This window comes from Stomoxys calcitrans, chromosome 5, assembly GCF_963082655.1.
Source record: "Stomoxys calcitrans chromosome 5, idStoCalc2.1, whole genome shotgun sequence".
NCBI lineage: Eukaryota > Metazoa > Arthropoda > Insecta > Diptera > Muscidae > Stomoxys > Stomoxys calcitrans.
The window spans coordinates 28,476,413-28,482,577 of record NC_081556.1 but is presented as its reverse complement, the minus strand read 5'-3'; the positions used below and the strand labels follow the sequence as shown (position 1 = coordinate 28,482,577).

Here is a 6,165-nt window from a genome sequence, read left to right as displayed (position 1 = left end):
CGAAACACCTCATGGAAAAATTTCAGCCAAATCGGATAAGAATTGCGCCCTCTAGCGGCTCAAGAAGTTAAGATCCAAGATCGATTTATATGGTGGCTATATTAGGTTATGAACCGATTTGAACCGTACTTAGCACAGTTGTTGGAAGTGATAACAAAACACCACGTGCAAAATTTCAGTCAAATCGGACGAGAATTGCGCCCTCAAGGGGCTCAAGAAGTCAAGAGCCAAGATCGGTTTATATGGCCACCATGGATCGCATTTGACGAGTTCTATGCGCGTTATCTCTTTTAAGGCAAACAAAGAATATTGAATAAGAACTGTTATCCGTCCGATTCGGACCAAAAATGAATGCTGAACATTGCCGAAGTCATTGTGTAATATTTCAGTTAATTCGTATAAGAACTGCGCCTTGCAAAGGCCCAAGAAGCAAAATCGGGAGATGGGTTTATATGGCAGCTGTATCAAGCTATTGATCGATTCAGACCATATTAGACACATATTTTGAAGGTCATGAGAGAAGCCGTTGTACAAAATTTCTGCCAAATCGGATGAGAATTGCGCCCTCTAGAGGCTAAAGAAGTCAAGATCCCAGATCGGTTTATATGGCAGCCATATCAGGTTATGTACCGATTTGCGCCATACTTAGCACAGTTATTGGAAGTCATAACAAAACACCTCATGCCAAATTTCGACCAAATCGGATGAGAATTGCGCGCTCTATTGGCTCAAGAAGTCAAGATCCAAGATCGGTTTATATGACAGCTATACCACGCTACGAACCGATTTGAATCATACTTAACACAGTTGATAAAAAGGCTACCAAAACACTACGTGCAAAATTTCAGTCAAATCGGATGAGATTTGCGCCCTCTAGAGGCTCAATAAGTCAAGACCCCTGATCGGTTTATATGGCAGCTATATAAGGTTATGAGCCGATTTGAATCATACTTAGCGCAGTTGTTGAAAGTGATACCAAAACACCACGAGCAAAATTTCAGTCAAGGTATAATAATAGAGGTATTTAGCTGAAACTTTGCACAGATTCTTGTTTTGTTCATAAGAAGGTTAAGTTCGAAGATGAGGTATATCGGACTTTATCTTGATATGACCCCCATGTAGACCGATCCGTCGATTTAGGGTCTTAGGCCCATAAAAGGTGAATTTATTGTCAGATTTTGCCAAAATTTGGGACAGTGTGTTGTGTTAGGCCCAGATCGGTCCAGATTTGGATATCGCTGCCATATAAACCGATCTCTCGATTTAAGGTTTTGGGCCCATAAAAGGCGCATTTATTGTCCGATATCGCTGAAGTTTCCCAAGCTTGAGAGTGAGTTAAGATAGGCCCCTCGACATCTTCCTCGAATATAGCAAAGATCGGTCCAGATTTGGATATGGCTGCCATATAGACCGATCTCTTGAGTGTGAGTTAAGTTAGACTCTTCGACAACTTTCTGCAATTTAGCCCAGATCGGTCGAAAATTTTATATAGCTGCCATATAGACCGATCTCTCGATATAAGGTTTTGGGCCCATAAAAGGGGCGTTTATTGTCCGCTTTCGCCGAAATTTGGGACAGTGAATTGTGTTAAGCCCTTCAACATTCTTCTTTAATTGCCTCAGATCGATCCAGATGTGGATATAGCTGTCATATAGACCGATCCATCGATATAAGGTTTTGTGCCATAAAATGCGCATTAATAGTCCTATTTCGCCGAAATTTGGAACAGTGAGTTGCGTTAGATTCTTCGACAACTTCTGCAATTTGGCACAGATCGGTCCAGATTTCGATATAGCTGCCATATAGACCGATCTCTCGATTAAAGGTTTTGGACCCATTAAAGGCGCATTTATTGTCCGCTTTCGCCGAAATTCGGGACAGTGAGTTGAGTTAGGCTCTTCCACAACTTTCTGCAATTTGGCCCAGATCGCTTCAGATTTGAATATAGCTGCCATATAGACCGATCTCTCGATTTAAAGTCTTGGCTCCATAAAAGCCACATTTATAATCCGATTTCGCTGAAATTTGACACAGTGGCTTATGATAGGCTTTTCGACATCCGTGTCGAATATGGGTCAGATCGGTCTATATTTCGATATGGCTACAAAAAATCCAATATTTTTTATTCTACAAAATTGAGCAATGACTTGTACTTATTAGACCTCTCAATATCCGTGTCGAGTTTTTCGACACGGATATTGTCGATAAAGCTGCTATGGGTGCATTAATAATGATTTTTTCACCGGATTATGACGAAAGGTGGTTACATATATACCCGAGGTGGTGGGTATCCAAAGTTCGGCCCGGCCGAACTTAACTCCTTTTTACTTGTCCTAAATTAATAAGGACTAGCCCACTCAAGCACTCTCCGCTGTGCCTTCTATTTACAATGCACAATATAATAATTTACTTATATTTATAATCTAAACATCTAGGTCTCATGAATGCTTAGTGCGTTCACATGTGGACGGAACAAATTCTTACCCTACTGTCATATACCCTGCATTTGAATATCATATTTTTATTATTGGGCTATATCTTAACTTAGGTATAAGGCGGACTCTCAACCACTTGTTAAATGTAAAGTTCGTACTCTACTACTAAGACCCTTTCATTTAGACACAGTTTTTTTTTTTAAATCGACAACATATACTTTCAAGCAGCTTTAGGGGTCCTTGAGATTGTTGGCCAAAATTGTGTCGAATTCCTATTCTATTCCCAAATACCTTAAATTTGAGCCCCATAATGTCATGACCCCCAAACACTTGACATCATATTTATACCCTACAGTTTTCAACCGATCTGCACAAAATTTGGGGACGCATTGTTTTCCAACTGATCTTAACATATCTGCAAGATTTCATAAAAATCGGTTCAGATTTAGATATAGCTCCCATATATATATCGCCCGATATACACTTAAATGGCAGTAGTAACTACAATTTTCAACCGATCTGCACAAAATATGGCACGATTGTTTTTTTACTGATCTTTACATATCTGCAGGATTTCATCAAAATCGGATCAGATTTGGATATAGCTCTCATATATATGTATCTCCCCATTGGCACTTTAATGACCGTAGTAATTACAATTTTCAACCGATCTGCGTAATATTTTGCACTGATTGTTTTCTATACTGATCTTAAAATATGTATGTATTTAAATGGAAACTTTGCAAAAGGGCCATATTGGCTCAGATTTGAATATAGCTCCCATATAAAATGGTCCTACTGTTTGACCACTTAAGTTGCTATTTTACGCGATTTGTCCAAATTCGATATGTGACACCCAACAAATCCCAGAAAGATTTATACATAGATATAGCCCTCATATAGCCAGATAATATAACCCTAATATAAATGTACCCCCTTATTTGACTTCTTAAGGCCCTTAAAAGGTCAATCATTTTCCGCTTTGATATAAACTGTATTAATATAAGTACATTTCTATCAGAATCCGCGGTTTTGGGTACCTAAGACTCGGCCTGGCAGAATTTTGCACTTTTTTACTTGTACGCACTTTATGTACTAGCACTTATTTTAAATGCAGCAAATATACTTGCCTCACTATGTGATTCCATACAATATTCTGCATTCTAATTTGGTATCATTCATCAGGCGAAACTGATAAAAATCGAACAGGTGCTGTTGAAGTTCTTGGCAAGCATGCAAATAACAGAAAATGAAGAATTATAAATAAATAGAAAATTACAATTTCATGCAAAGTGGCAAATTTTTGCGAAAAATCTTTGGGAAATATTTTACAAAATGGTCCTGTGGCGCAATGGATAACGCGTCTGACTACGGATCAGAAGATTCCAGGTTCGACTCCTGGCAGGATCGCTTTTAGGTGGAATCACTCCGGTTTTTTATACTCAGCACTATGGGATGGGAGGTATACTAAAATTTTTGCGAAAAATCTTTTGGAAATGTTTTACAAAATGGTCCTGTTGCACAATGGATAACGCGTCTGACTACGGATCAGAAGATTCCAGGTTCGACATCTGGCAGGATCGCTTTTAGGTGGAGTCACTCCGGCTTTTTATACTCAGCACTATAGGATGGCGGTATACTAATCTAGTAATTCCATTTGTAACACCTCGAAAAATTAATCTGGGACTCTATACAATGCATATATTCATGATCGTCTTAGAATTCTAAGACGAGCTAACTACGACCGCCCGTCTGCGAAAATCACTATAGCGGTCGAACATGTAATGATATTAGCTTGGAATATTATACATTTATTTCTTATTGATATAGGTGGTAAAGGATTGCAAATGGACACTATCGGTTCAGTTTGAGATAGAGGTCCCATATAAACCGATCTCCCGATTATACCTCTTGAGCTCTTAGAGTGCATATTTCTTACCCAATTCGCCTAAATTTTTGCATTATGACCTATAACTATGACCTCCCCCTACACGGGATAACTATGAGTTTCACATAGGATGGAACTTTGAGCTGCAATCTGTGTGGTGTTATTTATTTTATCACAGAAAGCTTAGCTGAGAGCTAACGGGCGCCTGCAGATAGAAGAATGCTGTATATGGAGTAGCTGCAACTGCAGTCGCGGACAATCAGTGGTATCGAGTGAAGAGTCTCTGTCAGAGGACGGTTGGCACCGGCTCTTGCTTAAATACTGAGTACCAATGATGCGATATTGGCGCCTTTAAAGTACCAATGGCCATCATGTTCCCGCGGCACTCGGTCGTATAGACCGGTACAAGCTTGCTCGCCTATAAGAGCTTGACGAAGATCGCCACCTACATATGCAAATGTGGCTGCAACAACAACTGTGACCCCCAATATACGTGACAAATATAGTCTAAAGCGATCCATAACCTGATGTAGCGCCCATATTAACCGAACTCCTGATTTTACTTCTTGAGCCCCTATAGTTCGGATAAGACTTACTATCCGACTTGGCTGAATGCAGATGGTTTTCTACTATGGTCATTTATATTCAAACCAAATATAGTGCAATCGTAATCCATTATCATTTGTTCGCCTATAGAGAGATTCCGAACAAAGAACTTGACAAATGCGATCCATGGTGGAGGGTATATAAGCTTCGGCCCGGCCGAACCTCAAACCTAACCAAATCTAACAGTCAAAATCAGTTTATAACCTGATATAGATCCCATATGAACCGATCTCCCAATTGTAAGTCTTGAATACCTGGAAGCCGCATTTGTTATCCAATTTTACTGAAATTTTACACGTAGTGTTCTGTTAAGACTCACAAAAACCGTGCCAAATCGGTCTTTAACTTGACATAGCTCTCATATAAATCGATCTCCCGATTTTAGGTCTATCACTGCTGGAAGATATAATTGTTACACAATTTGGTTGAAATTGAGCCGATTTGGCTGAAATTCCGGTATGGCTGAAATTTGTTAACAACTGCTCTATAACCTGATATATTGGGTTGCCCAAAAAGTAATTGCGGATTTTTCATATAGTCGGCGTTGACAAATTTTTTCACATCTTGTGACTCTGTAAATGCATTATTTCTTCTGTCAGTTATCAGCTATTACTTTTAGCTTGCTTTAGAAAAAAAGTGTAAAAAAGTATATTTGATTAAAGTTCATTCTAAATTTTATTAAAAATGCATTTACTTTCTTTTAAAAAATCCGCAATTACTTTTTGGGCAACCCATACAATAGCACCCATATAAACCGATCTCCCGATCAGTCTTCTTCGGCCCCAAGAATCTTCAATTTGCGCCTAATTTTTAGAAATTTGTTACGTAAAATACGTACATGTGTTCAATTGAGTTAATATGTGGGCCAAGGTTCGGCCCGGCTGCTCTAAGCATATTTTTACTTGTAACTTGTTTAAAGGCCATCAAAAAGCATTTTTACTCTAACATTAAAATAACTAAAGCCTATTTTCAGGCAAGAGTAAAATCAATGTATAAGACTGACATTTAAATAATAGAGCGGTGTCGGCATGTTTTATCGTTTAATGAAGGTATAGGTCTCTTCATGTACGTTTCACCCTGGAAGGAGAATACCACACAATATTAAAACTTTTAGAACAAAAACAAACTTGACTCATCATTGACAACAAGTATAAATATTATCCTATAATTTCTATTATCCTATAGTTTCTAAAGGTTATAGTATAGAACCACGTGGACATGGTTATAGTTTAGACT

At 38.6% G+C, this 6,165-nt stretch overlaps 1 non-coding gene across 1 annotated transcript; it reads left to right on the top strand.

Annotated features, from left to right (window-relative positions):
- Positions 1 to 3,772: 3,772 nt before the first annotated feature.
- Positions 3,773 to 3,845, top strand: Trnar-acg (transfer RNA arginine (anticodon ACG)). The gene has a single exon. It is a non-coding gene; the product is annotated as a tRNA-Arg (tRNA).
- The last annotated feature ends 2,320 nt before the right edge of the window (positions 3,846 to 6,165 follow it).